The following is a 23,497-nucleotide window of genomic DNA, read 5'->3' as shown; positions in this document are numbered from 1 at the left end:
ATTATATGCTTAGTATAGTTGGATTATTGTAACATCCTGGGTTTTTATGCAACCAAAAATACAAGTTTTTTATAAATTTTCCTATAATGTGAGAATCATGTAGTTGCTAGGTCAAACATGAGTCAGCTCGAGGAGAAATTACGAGTAAGATGACGCATCATGTAGAATTGATTGTAGGAGTGCGCCCTGTTCTTGAGTTGGTTGTCGGGTTTGAGTTTTGTTTGGAGTATGGAGTGCACAAATCCATAGAGAATTCATTTCAATCCCCCTTGAGTTCCTTCTCAAATCATAGTAGCAAGATGGGAGAAAACCATCTAACTCTTTTCCCCAAATAGGAATTACGAAATCCTTTCTCCTCTCCTTGAATTCCTCTCAAGTCTCTCTTGAATTCATCATAAATTCCATGTTTGATTTCTCTAAAATCCCTTGAGTCAAAATACAAAAAAGGGAAAATCCTTTTCTTCTCTTCCTACTCTATCTAGCCCACCTCCTCTTCTTCCTTTGGGCCAGCTACCCATATCTTCTAGCCGCTGGCCCAAGCTGACCACCACCTAGGCCTCAGCCTCATCATCCCAAGTGGCCCAGCTTGCGCTTCCATCCTCCCTTTCAACCATGAGGCCCAGCATGCCCCTTTGGCCCATCCCACCCACTGGCCCCCATAGGACCATGCGTGTGGCCCCCGTGGGCCCGCCATCTCACCTGGCTGTGACCCACCTATAACCCAAGCACCCAGCGCCTAGAGGCCGCTACCGCTGTTCCTGTGACCCCACGCCACATAGCCTGCATCTCGGCTTCTGTGCTCGCTCCTTGATTCATGCCACATGTCCCTCCCCTTGCATGGATGTTGAGGATGGCCTATAGCTCCCCAACCCTAGCCCGACGCCACTATTTAAGCTGAGGAGCCACCACTCCTCTTCTCCTCTTCCCCAGCCCCTACCACCACCACTCTCTTCCTCCTCTTCTTGTCCTCACTCCTCTAGCAGGGAGCAAGCCACCACCCTGCTACAATCCATGGTCACTAAGCCACGCCGCCACCGCTGAGTCCACACCCTTCACCTCCTCACCGCACCATGCCGTCAACCGCGCGCACCACGTTCTCCATTGGTGTGTCCACGACGACCACCGCAGGCCACCTCTAGTCGAGCCATGTCGCTCTCGCCCACACCTCTTCAGTGCCACCACATCGCTCTAGTGCCACAGACTCACCACGACCAAGCCCCATCGACTATGGAGGACCCTAACCATCATGACCTCGCCTCGATGCCACATTGTGCCATGGGTGCGACGTTCATCTCACTGAGCTCAACGTCGACCATGCCATGCTCTGCTCCAAGCTCATCATGGTCGCATTTGCCCCATCCACCACCGCGAGCTCCTCTTTGTTCTCACAGCGTCCACCCCACCGACTCTACCTTCCATGTGGTGCCTCTGCTACCTAGACACTGACAGCAGCTTCACCACCATGGCATCTCGATGCCATGACCTGGCATGCCGCATGCCTCTCCTCCTCGCAGTGTTGGACCCAGAATGCCTCACCAAGCTGCTACACTCCATCCTCAACTCGAAGGCCACCATCATCACAAATTCCTACTCTGCCCTAGCCACGTGCCCTCGCCTTTACGTCTGCGCCGTGCTCTGTGTTTGCACCGCACTAGACCTAAAGCGCCTCATCCTTAATGCCAACCAGCTCTTCTTCGCCCCGGCCATGTCTTCTGCTCCTCGCTGTGTTGTGCCAGACCCGACGACCACGGCTAGGAGCAGCGGGTCCTCAGCCCGTGCAGCCTCGAGCCATGCCGTGATGCCAAGCACCACTTCGCCTCTGCGTTCGCGCGACACTATCACCATGTCATGCCTTATCTGAGTTCGTCGTGCCTCTGCTCCATCAAGCTAGTGCCACACTCTGCCTTGTCCATGCTAAGCACCCTGACACTAGCTGGCCCTCCTCCAACCATGAGCAATAGCAGTAGCACCCTACCTCGACCACTGCCATGCCCCCTTTGTGTCACTAGCGTGAAGCCTAGAGCCGCACCACCCCTGCAGCACCCCATCCATGGCACCTCCTTTGCGCTGCCGATGAGCCCCAAAGCCCAAAACTTCCACCTTTTCATCATTTCTGTCGCTATTCTACTGAGACCAGCCTTCATGCCATGTTCTACACCTTGTAGGAATGTCGTGCTTTGCTTTTTTCCTTGGTATGGCTGCCCTATACCATGCCACAGGAGCTACGATGCCCTCTGGACACCTACTGCCATGTCTAGCTAGCAGCAACCATGCCTCGAGCACCTACAGCCATGTCCAGCTAGCCGTAGCTAGCCTACAGCAAGTAGTAGCCTGCCATAGCCAACTAGTAGCTGGCATTGGAAGGCCATAGATGGCTGTAGCAAGCCATAGCCAACCAACGCTTGCTATAGCTGGCCATAACTTGCCCAGGCGCTCCATGACAAGCCTCACCATCATCAAAGTCGACCTTTTTGAACTCCATCGACGCCATCCTCGACGTCGACATAGCTCCCACTTTACCTTTCATTTCATACATGTCATCTATCCTTGTTCATATACATGATCCATCTATTTATGCCTGTGTTATGCCTTCATGCCCGTCTATCTCTTATGCTATGGTGTCTATCTCATGTGCTACTCCAGTCATCTTTTGTGTTGTTGGTTCATTGCGTGTTTGTGTTGATTGCTTGTGGACTGAGCTTTCGAGCTGGTCAAGGGATCGTACCTCGTTGGAACATTTTGATCATGGGTTCATCCTGTCGTTGCCGTGATGCCGAGCATAACTTGACCACTCACTTTTAGTTGACTTTGTAGTGCCGTGATCATTGGCCCCTCCTACGGCTCTAGGACATGGCCACCATGGGATCAATATCAATGCACTTCCTACCTGCACATGATGAGCCCATCATGACCCAATCTATAAGAGATGAATTAGGGGACGACCATTGTGGAACTTATGGAAGCCAATTTGTGTGCATAAAGCTCATGACCACGAGTTACCTTGATATGATCATCAGGCTCTACCCCTTTTGTTCTCTTGTTCTATTTTGATCTCCTTTACTCTTTTGTTCTTCCTAACCACCTCATATGCTGGTACCACGTTGACCATAGCATTCCTTTAGATCTAGCGGTGATAACCGCATCGCTATGAACCTTAGGGATATACTTGTGCTGATTTAGTTGCATGGTCATGGTGCCCTATGAGTGGGTTTAGATCATGGGACTGTGTCTCCTTCCTTCCAACCTTCATCCGTTTCATGATGAGTTGGTCGAAAGAGTGTAGATTCCATTCTTCTCTCCTCTCTTGTTCTCAATCCTCGTCGATCCAGTAAGATGTGGATTGAGCCCTTCGCTTGTTTGGTGTTTATTGCTCTCTTGATTCCATTTCTTCGATTCCTATCATTGCTATGGTGAGTGGATCAAGGAAGCTAGATCTTGTATTTCCCCCTTTTTGTTCTATCATGCCTAAGCCCTTGTGTGCTTGTACCTATTCAGACTGTAGCATTTCTTTAATTCTTGTGGTGACAATCGCATAGCTAAGAACCCTAGGGATGTCTTGGTGCATTTAGTGCACCTAGGTAGTGGTACCCTACAAGTAGTTTGGGCACTCATTTTCTCTTGTGTGTTGCTCCTTTCGATGTCCCATCTCTGCCATGGCATGTGGATTAGAAGAAGTAGACCACCTCCCTTCCCTTCTCTCCCCCATTTCACCCTCTCTTGGTTCTTGTCAATTATAATGGCATATGGATTGAGAGAGACCAGAACTGCTTCATTTCCCCCTTAGCTGCTCTTTTTGATTCCCATCGATCTACATGACACTCGGATCGAAAGACCACGAGCCGTGGTGTTTGCTTAAGATAAGCTAGGGTCTATGCCATTTTTATTGAAGCCATATAGGTCAACACGATCGACCCAAGAAGTACTGGCGAGGCTAAGACTTAAGGTTGCGCTTAGCAAACAACCACTTCTATTTCTTTTGGCCTAGGGATCGGACATCCACTGAGAGGGCTAAGTTGTTTTCCCTTTGGTGTTCTTTTAGTGTAGTTGTTCTTCCCATGTTTTGTTGCCTCTTTATTTGTGGTCTTTCTTGGTTAGAGATTGACTGCTCTTTTGCTTTGTTTGTCGTATGAGTGATGTAGTTGCATCGAAGATAACATTGATCAGGCCAAAACCCTTGGAGGAAGGACACGCGGACGACGACAGGACTTGGAAGGGAATGACTACAAGTACACTGGGGATCATGGGGTTGACCAATCGATAGGTGCTACATCCCACCCAACCTCATAGAATCCTATTAGACATGCTATAATGTAGATTCTAGTGCTTTATTTTATGCAAATGATCTATGATAGGTTGCATGGTAGAATTGTTTGTGAGACATTACCTTGTTGCAACCTATACCCTTACAAACCAGCTGTTAGGCTAGACGCTCACTTACTTACTTGCTACTACTTCTACTATGCATTATATCTACGATGTGATACTTGGTGGAGGGTTGTTTGTGAGTGGTTAAAGCACTTGGTGCCGATAATGTGGTAACAACCGGGGAGATCTTGGCATGTGTCTTGGGTGTGTGGTGAGGGTTGAGTCAATTGGGCATGATCTTATGATGAGTCATTGGATGAGTCTTGTCGGGGGGTATGACCAAGGCATCCTATACGAGAGGTACCTATGGTGGGTGCATGTGAGATGAGGAGATCCTGCGGTGGAGTGTCTTTATGGGATGAAGCCCTAGGATGGAGGTGCCATTGAGGCATAGGGCATTGGTTGGCCCCTTGAGAACATATCCTGTCCACTCCCCCTAAGGACTGGTATGTCAAGAGAACCGAATCATAGGACCCTATGTGCATGCCACTCATTCCTAAATGGGTGGGGGTGAATGCTGACCAGCTAGGACGGTGCCACTACTGCTAGGTTGGAAGTCGATAGTGTAGGGAGGTACAGGCGTGTGACCCACACCCTCCTAAGATGGTGTAGTGACCTCTAGGGCCTAGTACTACATCTCATAGTCTCAGCGTTTTGGTGGACTATGGGGTGGCCTAGGGCTGAGTGGTAGGGTGGCATCACACCGGTTGGATGGTAGCTCGGTATCAGCCTAGATGGTGGCCACCGTCGAGCCCAATGTCCTTGGTTTAGCCATAAATCTACGAGTTGTAAGAGCGAGGCAACCGCTCTTCTCTATCTTCCTATGGTACTCCTTTGCCTTCTCTCTAGCCTCAAGCGAGTCATGTCTTTGGTCAGAGTGATGGACCATGGGAAGCACCTAGTGAAGAACCCTCCAGAGGGGAGCAGGCTTTCACCGCATCTCTGCTCACATTTATGGCGCCTTGGGTAAGGCAATCTTGTTCTTATTTGCTGAAGTCATTCCGTTTTAATTTCTTAATCTTTTCAAGGCCATTTCTCACACCATGACGCTAGAGGTCGGGCGGTTCTCCGGTGCTGCCCTATCTCCGGACACACGCCCCATGGAACAGGAGGGGTCTTCTCCCCCTAGCTGTCAGGAAGTCCATGAGCCCCTCCATATTCAGGATGCGGCTCACAACCCACGCTCTGACCCTAGGGGTGAGGTTAGTCGGCTCATGCTCTACCTCAATGCCATCCAGACTACCCTTGCCGCCTCAGAGTGGGAGACTACTGATGCCTAGGCAGCAGCTGCTGATGTTTATGCTAGGACAATCAGTAAAGTTTCCTTCATCGAGAAGCCCTGTCCAAATGTCCATGGCCTTGTTTTGATGATTTTTAGTGTTGTCAGCCCTAGAGGAGGAGTTGGTCGCTCTTCAAGAGGCAGACTGAGTCACCATCAACAACATGAACATAGGGGGTCTCTTGCTTGATGATTGTCTATGGGCCATGCTAGCTCAAGTTAGGATGGTGGCCCTTCGCGAGGTGCGCCATGGGGATGCCTTAGCCCTAACCACAGTGCAGCTTCATTCTGGCCATGATCTCCACCTACTTGAACCTGGCTTCCTAGTTAGTGCCAATGAGGAGGAGTAGGAGGAGCCCACTAGCGACTTTACCGCCATCATGGAGACTATCACAGTGACCACGCATGCGGGAGATGTCATCCTCACTGCCTTCTTTGAGCCATAGATTGTATCTAGGGTCATTCCAATCTTAATGAAAGGCTAGTTTGTTACTTTAATTCGAAGAGCAACTTATGTGCGTCGCTTTGTCTTTCATGGTGTTTGCTTCTTGTGCTTGGATGTGAAAGGCTTGTGCGGCCGACATGCCTGGATGAGGTGATTAGGAGGTCATTGGCTGGATCCTGCCTCCCCTCTTGAAAGGGAGTTAGGTTTTAGGGAAGCTTCCTTCCCTCTTATGAAACACCGTAGGTAACTTAGTAACTTTGCATATTTTAGTTATGAATGCTTCCACCTATGTCAGGCATTGTAAATGTTAATCATCGGCACAATGTGTATTACTCTTTTCTTAATGCACACATAAGAAAGTCTGACGCTATGCGATTGTAACGGTCCAAACAATATCTATTACTCTTTTCTGAATGCGCATGCAAGATTTGATTGCACACGAAAGAAAGTCTGCTACTCTATGATTGCAACACGTTGGACAATAGATTCTGTGTTCGGGCGACTCCTTGACTGCAATGGGTTGTTTGACCCTATAGTTCTCTCTTAAGAGGAACGACTCAAGTTGCAATGAGGTAGTCAAACTAGATAGATGTTGCTCATATCGTACTTAGATGTTAGGTTTAATTTATAGTGGCAACATAGTGACAAAAATGGTTGAACATGTACAACTTATTATAGAACCATAAAATAGACATTGTGTCTTCAATTATTACATCAAGTATCGTTTTAAATCCAAATTTTGATGCCTACATGGCAACATAGTGATAAAAAGGGTTCAACATGTACAACTTATTACAGAACCATAAAATGACATTGTGTCGTAAGCAAGACTTCAATTATTACATCAAGAATCATTGTAAATCCAAATTTTGATGCCTCTGTTCCCTCACCTTCTACCACATCCCACCCTTTGACTGTCAAACTATAATAGAACTGCCCAATTTATACAAGATCAAGTATGGATGTCCCCGTTTAACATGTTGATGCGCACATACTTTCACTTATATAAACCTAGTAGTCCACTAAGTGTCACGAAGGACCTCGGTAAATCCACATCACAACCAAGATCGCACAATTAAGCAAATACAGATCATATACACAGAGTTGCAGCGGAAATAATGTTTACAATGAGTCAACAAATAAAAATACAAGTTTGGGTTTCAAAACTAATTAGTGAAAACAACATAGCTTTCAACTGGTTACAATAATATAAGTTCCAATACATTGCTAGCATATGTGACATCCTCCGACAAAAGCATATAGATAAGAACACTATATAGAGTCACCGATCCCACCGGCGATTACCACCATATTCAGCAGGCCGAGAACATCACCTGCAACATGGTGGGATAAACCCTGAGTACTTGAAATGTACTTAGCTAGACTTACCCGTCATAAACCAAAAATAAAGTGACACCAAGGAGTATGCGAGGCTTTATCAGGGGAGTTAGCTTGACAACATTTTATATAAAAGCTTAAGTAACATAACTTGGAGATTTAATATCTTTAGCATCAAATTGAATACCTATTCAATTAAGCATCTCTAGATTAGCACCTATACTAGAGCAATCACGTGATTAAGCTAACAAGCATTAGTAACCATATCTGGTGTATTAATTTGAGCATCATCATAACCATCAAGTTCCATCAATTAATGCTACATTGCCGCTGCTTAGTCAAGTTCTCACTATCCGGGAGAGACGGCGACTCAAATCAATTCCAACTAGCTGAGGAGTTATTCCTAACACAAACCCAGACATACCTACACCAAGGTAGCCTTAGGTCACCTTTGGTACAACTTCCGGTACAGTCGTGGGTCCGATCAGCACCGCACCCTCAGGGATACCACCATTTTGCTAGGAAGTTTAGGCCTGGCCTACCCTTGGACTCACTGCCACTGGCTCCCTACACATCCTTAGTTCCTCTAGTGTGTGCACTTTCACTTACCGAGTCCTGGCCTAAGTTGAGCTACTTGACTTTGCGGTCGAAAAAGACTTATCTAGCCAACTAAGTGCTAGGCATGCATTCAACATGACATGAGGACTGTACAACGAATCGGTCCTTAACCGACATAGACGGGGATAAATAGGCACCAAGGCCTCCATGCCTTGTTGCTTCTCTATCACAATCCCGCTCGGTCTCCTTTTATTCATCAACACATGGTTATTTCCACGATAGCAATTATAGCCAATCCGTGACCAGATATCTACCTATACCTTGTAGGTGATAGGAAATCACCTAACTTCTACCAGACTAAGCATGGCTAAGCATATATTCGATCCTAGACCTACAAAGGATTCAAGATATATTTGTCTAAACATGGAAAGTATATGCAGCAAGTGGTTCCAATCAACCTCTAGTACTTAATGCATCAACATAAAAGGACTCAAGTTGATATTTAGAAAACATAGGAGGCTTATAATTCTTCGGGGCTTGCCTGGGATCCAACACAAGTCAGTTCAGTTAGCTCGCACTGTCTTGGTGACATCTACGGTCCTAGCACTTGCTTATTCCTTCCATCTTAGGGATAGGTCCACCATACATGATCTTTGGGTTAGTCTCCAACATCATGTCCTTCACTGTGGTTCATCTAGCGCACCTAGATGAGATGCAAGTGCCTGAATATGAAGAATGGTAATAAGAGATGCATGCACATAAGAGTGTTCAAGACAAACACAAGATTATGCAAGACATAGGCACCTAGAGTTATTTAACTAAACATCACACAACCTATTATAGAGGGATAGCAAGCATATTAGGCATGGCACACAAGTGAACTTAGCCAAAACAAGAGCAAGCTAAAGCAATCACCTAGCACATGTACAGAAATTTGGACAGCAGCACAGCAGTCACTTGTTTCAACTATAACCAGGAGTTACAAACATTTAGTAAAAGGTGAACTTAGACTTTCTGGAAATCCTTAGTAAATTTTCTACAACTTTGTTATTTACATATAGAGTTGATTCAAAGGTTAACAAGGTTGAAAGACACTAACAAGCAGATCTGCACCAACTAGGACAGAAAACTGATATGAACTTCAAAAATGAATAACTAGGACTTCTAATCATCCAACAACCATGATTCTTAACTTTATGGAAAGCTTATTAAGTTACCTATAACTTTCTTGTTATCATCTAAGGGTGATTTCACAGCAAAAAGGGTTAAACAATACAAAGAAGGCATCTCTATCCAGATTTGGACAGAAATTTGCCATTCCACTTTGAATAGCTATAGCTGAAGTTCTAGACCACCAAAAAGGGTGTTCTCTAACATTTTGGAAATATTAGGCAAAATAAATACAACTCTTCTATTATCACCAATACAAGTTTCCATGTTTAAATGAGCCAAACAATACAATCATTCAGATCTAGCTAGAGGACATGCAAAAACCTAACAGCAAACTTCTAAAATCTATAACTCCTAAACCATCATTCCTAAAACCATGAAATTTTAGGAAAAGCAATATAAGGAAATTATATACAACTTTTGTATTCACCATATTTACAAAAAACATCATTTGATCCACAAAGTTATCATCACAACAGAAAATGCATAGTAGCCATTTCAGAATGTAACAATTTGATGTTTCACTTGTTTTGCTAACAAAGAGCATGCACACATGAGCCATTCAACAATTTCAACCACCACTAACATACTTAGCAACATTTTATTGAACCCCAATCACTCAAAGCATCACCAAATGCAATTACAAGCTTTATCTACAATTATGCTTTTATTAATGCTTTTCCCCAATAAACATATATATAATTTTAGTGATATATGAGAACAACTAGTTTGGAGCTGAATACTTTTATGAGTAGTATATGTTATCAACACATGTCTGCTGCATAAATTTCACATGCTCAGGTTTTATAAATTAATTATTACAAAAAAGACAAATTGCTAATGCAAGAAAACATGTGAGAGCAAGATAAATCTAAAACACACTATTTTCTGCAAACAAATGGCCATATTATGTATCAACATGACACAACAACATCATACCAAGGTAATAGAACCACCATTTCCATTTTGCATCTTCATAAAAATTATAACTTATTTAAAACCATTTATTAAGCAATAAACAAGTTAAATCAATAAATCAATCATACTACATCCAATGACTATGAAATTTTTACCACTAGTAGACACATAGGATCAGTAGCCTACCATAAAATTTTCAAAGCAATTGGAGCACCACAACTTTAGATATGAATTTATCCCTAGAAAACCCTAATTAACATAGATAAATAAAAAAAAGCAAAAACCTTCTACTAACACATATCATAAGATGACTCTACTATGCGGGTCTACTCATAAGGATTCTAAAAAGTCCCCATTTGCTATTTTACGATTTTCTACAATTTATTATGATTTTCCAAAGTTTTAGCCTCAAAAGAAAAATAGATTTGCACCGAGGCCCCTAAACTTTCACGAAAACATACTTCAGCGAATAGGTCCTTTTAGGCACTATTCATATGAGTCAATAGCTTTGCAATTAGGCCCTTCCCTTTCATTGAATTCTTGCGCTAGGTCCTTCACTCAACTTGGAGCAGAGGACGCACGAGAGCTCTCCAACGTCGGTCGGAGGAGGCTCATCGGTGGCGGTGGAGTGGTGGTGGAGCACCAGGGAGTCCATGCACATCCAAGGGACAACTTGTCTCACCCTGAGGTGGCCCTAGGTGGTGTGGCCACATGCATCGGTGGCCACGACTACGTCCACCTGCCACGGCGAGCACAGGAGGCGATGGGCCGTGGAGGAGGAGCGTGGGAGGTGAGGCACTGCAAGGGGGAAGGAGGTGGAGATGGTGACCACTACTGGCGATGAGGGAAGAGGCACTGAGGAAGGAGAACGACTGGTGCCATGGTGCTCAGCCTGGCCATGGCTAGTACTATGCGTGCTGTGCATGAGAGCGACGAGGGAGAGAGCAGAGGTGAGAGAGAGCGAGTGAGGGAGGCGTAGAGGAGCTTAGGCGTCCACACTGATGAGAAGGGAAGGTAGGGGCACACAGCAGTGGCACTCGGCCATGGTGAGGGTACGGGTAGTGCACGGAGGGCGCATGGACAATATGCTGAACACTTGGCGGGCACTGGTTGTGGACACGTTCGAGCTCGTATTTTGGCATATTCTGTGGGGATTTGGACCTAGGCACCTCTAGCAAAGTTCCTCTCCTCTAGATGCTCCGCAACTTGTATTTAGGGTGCACAGCCATTAGAGCAATAGATTAGTGGGTAATTAGCGCCCAACATGATATTGTCAGCGTGTTGACAGCGATGAGCAAAAATCCGAATTGATGGTCAAAACCAATTCAAACTGGTGCCCACTTTTTGCATGCTCTTCTCCAAGATGTAAACTCCAACTTTTATTTTTAGGGTCAACCCAAGTTGCTTTATGAAATCACAAGAACATGAGATGTCGATCATTATCGACATTGCAATCTTAGACAACCAAATTTTTGAGATCCTAAACGGCACTGGATACAATTTTGAGGCCTCCGCTTGACTAAGTTAGGGACTAGACTAGCTCTTGACCCTTAAACAAAGTTTGTTGTGCATATCTTGCTATGCAACTTTGGTTAAAGGATCATGGATTGGTTTAGCTTGGTTAGGAAGATACAATTCTCCAAAGTGGGGTACATGAAACTGAAACCGAGATTCAGACAGTTAGTCTTTGCTAATTTTGAAACTAACTTCAAAGATCCAAATAAACTCCAAACTTGATGAGACTTGCTTCATTGTTTCTAGCACAAAGTGTACTTCAACTCATATTAAGGAATCCAGTAGAGTTACCATATGAATTTGGAAGATAAAAATGACACAACATGTCAACTTGCTATTGACAATCAGGGACTTAGAAATATTTCTAAGAGGCCAAAATAGCACTGCATTCAGAGTTGAAGCCACTATAAAAGCCACTTAGGAGTTGAACCAGGGCTTGGTCCAAAAATAAAGTTTGTTCTACTCCACCCAAACTCCAACTTTTATCCTAAGGCCCAACTCCATGCAAGCATTCCAAACAATTGGTCAACATAGGTCGAAACCATACCATGAAAAAGACAATTTTAGCCATTCCCACACTTAGAAGCATTTTCTTGATATTTGCTCAACATGAACCCTTCAAGACTTTTGTTCATAAGTTGAATTAGAGTTGTTTGACCAAGGTTGGAAGGTTTGTTCGAAATCCCAAGTTTCCATTTGCTAAATGAAGTAATTTACGCAAAAATGTAACTTATCATTTCATGTGACTTTTTAGCTCCAATATTCATGAAACTTTTCCACTGTTCAAGATGGAAGCATGTTGATGTAATGTACATGAAGCAAGCATGTTTAACATTACTCTTGTGAAATCTTAACAAGGGTCCACATGTAAGCAAAGGTGTGTTGTCCAAGTTCAAGTTGGGACTCAATTTCATAGATTGGACCACAACACCTTCATCATCACTTCAAAATTATGAACTAGAGATCATAATCATTGATTGACATATCCTACTTAAGTCCAAATCCACTACTTAACTTGTGACTGACACCCAGGGTGTTAGAGCCCTCCCCGCTTACGAGAATCTCGCCCCGAGACTCGGTGTGAAGACTTTTAATGGAAGGGAAGCATGTCATCCATTTTCCAACATTAGTGTTAGCATTAGGCTACTTAACTTTGGAGTATTAGAGAGGCTAATTTGGTCTAGACAACTTTCTGATATTTGTTCTTCATAGTAAATTTTTGTCTGAACACTTTCTTTCATTGACTTCCATGAAGCAGTGTTACCTTGGGAGGAATCCAAGATAGCATAGCACTTCGTTCTCAGGATATGGAGAGTACTACAGAGCATAAACTAACTATCCATAATATCTATTTCCCTAGTGAATATAGCATGGACCATGTGAACTTTTCACTAGACTGCAAGCTTCTGAAAGCTACTCATTACAATGGTTCCATGTTTGATCACAAAGTTCAAAAAGTAGTCCTCTACCAAAGTAGCTTGAGTACAACCTTTCATAAGGGATGAGATCATAGATGGGGTAAGCATCCTCTGAGGCTGTGAGAAACTAAGTAACCAACAGACAATGTCTATACCGGTCGTAACTATTCAATCACTCAGATGCCAACCAATGGAAAACTACATAATGTTCCATGTGTGTAGTTCTCTTTCTCTAATGACAACACTATATTATCTAAGTCTATTGAGTGAGTGGTGAATGTGATAGCTGACTCTGTTGACTCAGCCTTTTTAACGATCATTATTTGAGGGAATCCTCGTATCCAAGCGGCAATAGTTATCTGGGTTGAATATGATGCAACCTCTTAGGTAAAAACACATGGAAGGTACCAAAGGATAAGTCAGCATTAGAAATCATTGCTGAAGAAGGATGATAATGAGACCTGAAGGACAATAAAAGTTGCAAGTATTCACCAAAACGGAGAAACAGGACACTACCAAGCGGGTTGAGTACAACTTTCCTTCATGGTGTAGTTGAACAGTAAGTTGGGGTGACTTGCACTATAGCAAAACTAGCATTGTTGGACTACTTTTGTCAGTGAGGCTTCCTTTCTAATGTCAAACAACAATTCAATATCATAATTTGGAATCTATTCATTGTCACCTTTTAAATTGTTTTCGACTTGGAATGACACAAATTGACTTGTAGAACCCTAGACTGCTCAACATTGTTGATATGAGAGGGCAAAAGCAATGCACAAAGGGGTGTAAGGAGTCTTCTCTAGGGCATCTAAAGTATTATCTAATGGCAAAACATTGACCATGTTGCTAATTATGGCATCAATTACAAACACAACGTTTCAATGTGAGGGATGATACAGTCAACAGAGCAATCATAAATTCTGTACACCTTGGTTTTCAGTTAATATATCACAAACTACAGCCCTGTTGTGCACAAATTTTGGTAGGCATTTAGATCCAAGAGACCTTTAACTAGTGACCAAAATTCAGCTCAAACAGACACCGTTTGGCTATCCGAAAACATCATCTACCAAAACTGCTTTGTTCTGAAATTTTGTGACCGAACTATCAAAACATCTCTCAAATCCTGATGCTTTACTCAACCAATCCTCAAACCAACTTAAGAAATCAAAGTACCTTAAGCGAGGAATGAGATCACCAAGTTTGGTGTGAATTCAACCATGTTTGAGCCACTAATCATTGGCTTAAAGATAATCGGTTTAGTGCCATGAAATCTCGACAGATTTCCTGCTCTTCTTTTCCTTTGCTTTACACATTAGGAAGTGCATTTGTAGTCTTTAAGTCTTTTTATGACAGCGGTAGCTTTCTCAGCTGAGGATGGAGGCTAGGGTTTTCCTCATATGCTTCCTAAGGAACAACTTCAACCGTTGATTTAGGCACTAGCTCAACGATGCACAAGCATTGGACTGGTGGGCTATTTTTGCAGGGCACAAAGCATACTTCATGTGGAGGGGCAATCCAGCAAAGATAAGGGACCGTTGCTAACTACCCTTCTGTGCTTCCTCTAATAGAGTCTTGAACAAATCCTTTTGCAACACCTAGATGCATAGTAACATTGTCCTCAACTAAGGACGTGCTCTCTCTAGCTGTTTACCTAGCCGATGCAACATATTGTACTATTTGTGTGATTGTCTAAGATGGAATTGACTTAATAGCATAGGGTTTAAAGAAGAAAGCGGTACTTGCATTGCTGGCCTGACTTTGCTGTTTCTTCATCTAGCATTGTTCTAGTGAGACATAGCCTTTAGAGCTACCATAGAGTTATTACCTAGCTGTAACTTAACTTTCCTATTAGTAACTAATTAGTTGTCTCTCAACATTTAAAAGCTCCAAACTTCCTTTTTGATGGCAACAATTGTATTTGATGTGCAAACATACAGTAACCATGGAAGTCAGCAGAAAAGGGGTCACCGAAGAAGGTCGGTTATTTGACTACAGGATCACCTTACACATAAAGATCAAGGCTAAGATAGAAAGCTCATAAGCATCAGGTGACCAATTATAGGACATAATATCCTGGTTCATTTATCATCCGACTAATAATTTATCCAACTTTAAATATTGTGTAGCCTTCTGATCCAACGGGGATGGCATAAGTTGCTCACTAGATGACCGATGTCATTACAGGGACAGTCAAGTAGAGTAACTTGTCTACCACCTCTTGTAGTCTGTTAATGTTTATGTCGATTACCTATTCTTCAAAGGTTATCTTCTTTGCAACTTCAGAAGGAAGCTTTACTACTTTTGGTCCGATATATGGATCTTTTGATTAGATATGGAGAGATAACCAAGGAAGAGCTCACATGAAAATAACACATTGGTGTAGTCCCATAATGGATCATGATTAGAAACCTCGATACCAGCGTGCACTAGGCAGCACAACCATGTGTCAGCCGGCCACAAGGAGGCCCTAGGTTCCATCATGGCACCGTTAGTTATTAACCAAGACACCATTACAGAACACACAACCAAAGTGAAATTTCAAATCGCATAGATTGGGCTATAAGAACAAGCACTATGAGCAAGCAAAGATAGTCACAAGGTTTGGAGTCAACAACGGGTGGTCCAAGGTAAAGGACATGGCACATGAGAAACATAGATTAACTAATGCAGACAACTAAGCATGAGACTCTTGCTTAAATTTCCATGCATATCTAGCTTCCACCAATAGAGATCTCTAGAGAAAAGATTTACATGGGATTTGGTATTGTTGGGTAGCAACATGAGATCAAGACCGATAAACATTCCGAGACTTGAGAGAGTTGGAGATTAAACAAGCGAGATTCGAGGAAAAGAGCCGATACACTAACTAGGGATTTAGTTGATAAAGCAACAAAATGATTTGCAAGGAAAAGACTCTGAGGTTCATGCTAGCGAAAGGTTAGCGTTGCACCAGATCACCTTTTGGATAAGGGCAGAGATGTCCGACAAGGATTTTTGGGCAGGGTCTACACACACAGGAGCAAGACATCCACGACATATGCAAGCGTTTAAGGGAACCAAGCTTGGACACACGAGTCAAGCAAAAGCATGGATACACAAACATTCAAGGGCTAATAATCACACATATAGGCTCATGCTCCTAAGCAAATAGAATCTACTAGGAGAAAATCATGAGATTAACGTAACTTGAGTGCTGGTTCTAGGATTAGGCTCTTCAACACTTGTATGCTCACCGAGGACTAAAAGAGGTGACAGCTATGGCACTACCTACATAATGAGCATCCACACATCCATCATGGTCTTAAGGAAGCATTTCAAAACACTCAATCCAATTAGCTTAAATGACCTATTACTAAGCACAAAGCTTGCACATAACAAGCAGTCACCTACAGCAACACCACTACACATATCATGCAAAACATGGTGGTAAGGTACTATTATCTTTTATTTCCTTTTTACTGAGTAGGTGGATAACTCTTCAAAACAAGTTTTACTTACATTTAGCAAATTAGTTTTCAAAAGGGGGAAGTTTTTGCTAACAACTAACTTGTCATCTATTTTCTTTGGAAGCAATCATACAAGGCAAAGCTAATCACACACTATCTTCAAGCATAGCTATTCAAGCGGCATGGAACAAGACATTTTGCCTAGCTTCACATAGGGAAGATAGTAACATCACATTGATCCCAAGTTACTTAGTATTAGAACAAAGTGAGGGAAGCATATTTATGCACAAGCACAATCATGATGCATGACCATCCTATTTGTACTCACAAAATTGCCAGCCTAAGGTGGCAATCACGTTCTATGTCGGTGGCAAAACATGTATTCTCTTGGTATATAGCTAGTCGTCAGCTTACATTCAATCTACGTATTCGTGGTTAGCGTACCTATAGAAGGATTTCATTTTAGCCCAACCCCACATATACATAAGCAAAAATTAAAGTCTAGTCTCTAGGTTTCATTCTGAATACTTCCATATATATAATATATATACTTCTGTATCAAAGCTACCCATATTTAAATACGTCTATACATACATATAAATATGCGTATACAGCCGTATCAAAACTAACCCACAATTAAATACCTTTGTATATATAGGATATATATATACTTTAGTATCAAAGCTACCTCTCCCCTTAGACCGCACGCTCACATCTTGCGGTCATGCCACTCATCATCTTACCTTGGCCGTAGAGGTATATTGATTCCATACATTATCACTCAAGTGAATGGCATCCATACAATAGCACGCCATTTGGATGACGAAATAAAAATTGAAATTAAGTAAATCGCCGAAAGTTAGTATTAGTTTACTTAGCCACCTAGTAGTCCTTAATTAGGCTTAACTAGAGGTTGTTGCTAGCATAGTTTTGCAAATTAGTTTTGACAAATTTCCCTGTAGCTAAGGTTTTAGTCCAAATAGGTTTTTAAAATCAAAACTTTGTTTTTAAAACTACGTACATGACAGTATTATGCTTAATCTTGCTCTGATACCAGCTATGACAGAACCACTCAATTTATACAAGATCAAGTATGGTTGTCCCTGTTTAACAAATTGATGCTGCTTAGTCAAGTTCTCACTATCCAGGAGAGACGGCGAACTCAAATCGATTCCAACCAGCTAGGGAGTTATTCGTAACACAAACCTAGACATGCCTGCACCAAGGTAGTCTTAGGTCACCTTTAGTACAACTCTAGTGTAGTTGTAGGTCTGATTAGTGCCGCACCCTCAGGGATACTACCAGTCTGCTAGGAAGTTTCAGGCCCAGCCTGCCCTTGGACTCACTCCACTAGCTCCCCACACATCCTTACTTCCTCCAGTGTGTGCACTTTCACTTATCGGGTCCCGACCTGAGTTGGGCTACTCGGCTTCATGGTCGGAATGACTTATCCGACCAACTAAGTGCTAGGCATGTGTTCAACATGACATGAGGACGTAAAGCAAATCGGTCCTTAACCAACATAGACGGGGATAAATAGGCACCAAGACCACCAGGCCTTATTGCTTCTATATGACAATCCCGCCCGGTCTCCTTTTATTCATCGACACATGGTTATTTCCATGATAACAATTATAGCCAACCATGACCAGATATCTACCTATATCTTGCAGGTGGTAGGAAATCACTTGACTTCTACTAGACTAAGCATGGCTAAGCATATATTCAATCCTAGACCTACAAAGGATTCAAGATATATTTGTCTAGACAAGGAAAGTATATGCAGCAAGTGGTTCCAATCAAACCCTAGTACTTAATGCTTAGAAAACATAGGATGCTTAGAATGCTCTGGGGCTTGCCTGGGATCCAACATAAGTCAGTTTAGTTAGCTCACACTGTCTTGGTGATATCTCCGGTCCTAGCACTAGCTTAGTCCTTCCATCTTTGGGATAGGTCCACCATACACCATCTTCGGGTTAGGCTCCAACATCACGTCCTTCATGTGGTTCATCTAGCGCACCTTGATGAGATGCAAGATGCAAGTGCATGAATATGAAGAATGGTAATAAGAGATGCATCACATAAGAATGTTCAAGACAAACACAAGATTATGCAAGACATAGGCACCTAGAGTTATTTAACTAAACATCACACAACCTATTATTAAGGGATAGCAAGCATATTAGGCATGGCACACAAGTGAACTTAAGTTCAGATATTGCACACATGCATTCAATCAAGAACTAACCAAACATGCTTAGCCAAAACAAGAGCAAGCTAAAGCAATCACCTTAGCACATGTATAGAAATCTGGACAGCAGCACTGCAGTCACTTATATCAACTATAACCGAAGTTACAAACATTCAATAAAAGGTGACCTTTGACTTTCTAGAAATCTTAGGAAATTGTCTACAACTTTGTTATTTACACCTAGAGTTGATTGAAAGGTTAACAAGGTTGAAAGACACTAACAAGCAGATCTAGACCAACTAGGATAGAAAACGGAGATGAACTTCTGAAATGCATAACTAGAATTCTAATCATCCAACAAGCATGATTCTTAACTTTATCGAAATAATATTAAGTTGCCTATAACTTTCTTATTATCATCTAAGGGTGATTTCACTAGCAAAAAGGGTTAAACAACACAAAGAAGGCATCTCTATCCAAATTTGGACATAAATATGTCATTCCACTTTGAACAGCTATAGCTGTAGTTCTGGACCACCAAAAAGGGTGTTCTCTAACATTTTGGAAACCTTAGGAAAAGCACTACAACTCTCCTATTATCACCAATACATGATTCCATGTTTAAATGAGCCAAACAATACAATCATTCAGATCTATCCATAGGACATGCAAAAACCTGACAGCAAAGTTCTAAAATTTATAACTCCTAAACCATCAAGCCTAAAATCATGAAATTTTAGGACAAGCAATATAAGGAAATTATATACAACTTTTGTATTCACCATATTTACTAGAAAACATTTGTCCATAACGTTAGCATCACAACAAAAAATGCATATGCAACCATTTCAGAATGTAACAATTTGATGTTTCACTTGTTCTGCTAACAAAAAGCATGCACACATGAGCCATTCAAGAACTTCAACCACCACTAACATACTTAGCAATACTTTATTGAACCCCAATCACTCAAAGCATCACCAAATACAATTACAAGGTTTGGCTACAATTATGCTTTTATTAATCCTTTTTCCTAATAAACATATATATAATTTTAGTGATATACGAGAACAACTAGTTTGGGGTTGAGACTTTTATGAGTGGTAGATGTTATCAAAACATGTCTACTACACAAATTTCACATGCTCAGGTTTTATAGATTAAGTATTATAAAAAGACAAATTGCTAATGCAAGAAAACATGTGAGAGCAAGATAAATCTAAAACCCACTATTTTATGCAAACAAATGGCCACATTATGTATCAACATGGACACAACAACATCATACCAAGGTAATGGAACCACCTTTTCCTTTTTTGCATCTTCATAAAAATTATAACTTATTTAAAACCATTTATCAAGCAATAAACAGTTTAAATCAATAAACCAAACATACTGCATCCAATGACTATGAATTTTTTACCACAGCATACACATAGCATCAGTAGCCTACCATAAAATTTTCACAGCAATTGTAGCAACACAACTTTAGATACTGAATTTATTCCTAGAAAACCCTAATTAAACTAGATAAATAAAAATAGCAAAAACCTTCTACTGACACATATCATAAGATGACTCTACTATGTAGATCTACTTACAAGGATTCTAAAAAGTCCTCATTTCCTATTTTATGATTTTTCTACAATTTATTATGATTTTCCAAAGTTTCAGCCATAAAAGAAAAATAAATTTGCACCAACGCCCATAAACTTTCACGAAAACATACTTTAGCAAACAGATCCTTCCTTGTACTATTCATATGAGTCAATAGCTTTGTAGTTAGGCCCTTCCCTTTTGTCGAATTCTTGCGCGAGGACCTTCACGCGACTTGGAGCAGAAGACGCGTGGGAGCTCGCCAACGTCGGCCGGAGGAGGCTTGTCAGGCGGCGGTGGAGTGGCAACAGGAGCACCAGGGAGTCCATGTGCATCCAAGGGACATCTTATCTTGGCCTAAGGTGGCCCTAGGTGCCATGGCCATGCGCACCGATGGCCACGACTGCATGCACCCACCGCAGGCGAGCACCGGAGGCGGCGAGCCATGGAGGAGAGCGGGAGGCGAGGCGCTACAAGGGGAAGGAGGTGGAGATGGTGGCTGCTGCTAGTGAGGAGCAAGGAGGCACTGAGGAAGGAGAATGATAGCACCATGGAGCTTGGCCTGGCCATGGCTGCTACTACGAGTGCTACGCACTAGAGCGACAAGGGAGAGAGCAGAGGCGAGGGAGAGCGAGTGAGGGAGGCGTGGAGGAGCTTGTGCGTTCACACTGATGAGAGTGGAAGTTAGGTGCACGTGCTAGTGGTGCTCAGCCATGGTTGGGACGTGGCCAGCACATGGAGGGCATGTGGACAATACGCTGAACACCTGGCGCGCGCGGTTGTGGACACGTTCGAGCTCATATTTCGGCATATTCCGTGTGGATTTGGACCTGGGCACCTCTAGCAAAGTTGCTCTCCTCTGGATGCTCTTCAACTTGTATTTGGGGTGCATGGACCATTAGAGAAACAGATTAGTGGGTAATTAGCCTCCAACATGATAATGTCAGTCCATTGACAACGATGAGCAAAAATCTGAATTGATGGTCAAAACCAAGTCAAACTGGTGCCAACTTTTTGCATGCTCGTCTCCAAGATGTAAACTCCAACTTTTATTCTTTGGGTCAACTCAAGTTGGTTTATGAAATCACGAGAACATGAGATGCCAATCATTATCGACATTGCAATCTCAGACTTAACTAAATTTTTGAGATCCAAAATAGCACTGGGTTCAGTTTTGAGGCCTCCACTTGACTAAGTTAGGGACCAAACTAGCTCTTAACCCTTGAACAAAGTTTGTTGTGCACATCTTGCTTTGCAACTTTGGTTAAAGGATCATGGACTGATTTAGCTTAGTTAGGACTGATACAATTCTCTAAAGTGGGGTACACTGAAACTGAAACTGGGATTCAGTTAACTCCTTGAAACATTAGTCTTTGCTAATTTTGAAACTAACTTCAAAGATCCAAATGAACTCCAAACTTTATGAGACTTGCTTCATTGTTTCTAGCACAAAGTGTACTTCAACTCATTTTAAGGAATCCTAGTTGAGTTACCATATGAATTTGGAATATAAAAATGTCACAACATGTCAACTCACTATTGTCAATCAGGGACAAATATTTCTGAGAGGCCAAAACAGCACTGCATTCAGACTTGAAGCCACTGTTGGAGCCACTTAGGGTTGAATTAGGGCTTCAGTCCAAAAATAAAGTTTGTTCTACTCCACTCAAACTCCAACTTTTATTTAAGGTCCAACTCCATGCATGCATTCCAAACTATTGGTCAACACAGGTCAAAACCATTCTATGAAAAAGATAATTTTAGCCAGTCCCACACATAGATGCATTTTCTTGACAATTGCTCAACACTGAACCCTTCATGACTTTTGTTCATGAGTTGAATTAGAGTTGTTTGACCAAGGTTGCAAGGTCTGGTCGAAATCCCATGTTTCCATTTGCTAAATGAAGTAATTTAAGCAAAAATGTAACTTATCATTTCATGTGACTTTTTAGCTCCAATCTTCATGAAACTTTTCCACAGTTCAAGATGAATGCATGTTGATGTAATGTACATGAATCAAGCATGTTTAACATTACTCTTGCAAAATCTTAACAAGGGTCCACATTTGAGCAAAGGTGTGTTGTCCAAGTTCAAGTTGGGACTCAATTTTCATAGATTGGACCACAACACCTTCATCATCACTTCAAAATTATGAACTTGAGATCATAATCATTGCTTGACATATCCTGCTTAAGTCCACATCCACTGCTTAACTTATGACTAACACCTAGGGTGTTACATGAACTATCACCAATCTCTTGTACGTCCCTTCCTCGGTAGGGAATCAAGATGACTATACATTCGAAGGATGTGGTGATGATGACGAAGCAGGCATCGAAGTCCTGACTGGTGCTGTTGAAGCCCAACTCGTCTGGTGAGGGCATCTTGCCTGGTGAGTATGCTAAAATCTCATCGTCTGAATCCAATGTCCCATCATGCTCAGTGATGTGGTTACCTAGATGAATGGTGGACTCTCTGGTCTGCTGAACTAAAGTAGTAGTATCAGACCCATGGGTTGACTCTACTCTATTAGTGGTAGGATTAGTAGGATCGGTGGTCACATCAGCCTCCGTGATTGTTGGGGAAGCCCTAGGAGGCTCTGTATGTGCCCTTGTGACATCACACGCAATATCTACCCCTTGACCTGATTGGGCAGAGAAGGTCGATCAGCTACCTCATGAGCTAAAGTTGAACTCTGCTTATGTTCGACTGTAGTAATACTAGCATTAGCAAGTTCAGGCATCTTGGTCATTAGAGAAACCCCAAGAGGCTTTGTATGTGTCCCCATGGCAGGCTTGCACCTCGACCTGAGGGGGCGAAGAAGGTGGATCACCTACCTTATCAGGACCTGAAGCTAGCTTAGGTACCTCAGGCATTGGAGAAGCCCTGAGATGCTCTGTATGTGCCTCCATGGTGGCTTGTACCTTGACCTGAGGGGTGAAGAAGGTGGAGCACCAGCTTGATTAGGACCTGAAGCTGGACTCTGCTTATGTAGTGTTGCAGTGGGTAATTCTATGTGGACAGTTGCATTATCAGGACCAATCAGATAACTAGCAATGGGGTTGACCTAACCACCACATTCCAACTAAAGTGTCCAAAAGTTAGGGGCCTTAACCCCTGTGTCACTATACAGTCGATTAAAGCAATCGGTGAACACATTGCACATCATGTTGATTTTTTGGCCTTGTTGGTTGATGGCCTCACAAAAAGCAAATAATTTTTCTGCTCTTTGAGAAGGACCACACTCTTTGCTTG

This window comes from Miscanthus floridulus, chromosome 6, assembly GCF_019320115.1.
Source record: "Miscanthus floridulus cultivar M001 chromosome 6, ASM1932011v1, whole genome shotgun sequence".
NCBI lineage: Eukaryota > Viridiplantae > Streptophyta > Magnoliopsida > Poales > Poaceae > Miscanthus > Miscanthus floridulus.
Note: the sequence above shows the minus strand (reverse complement) of the source record.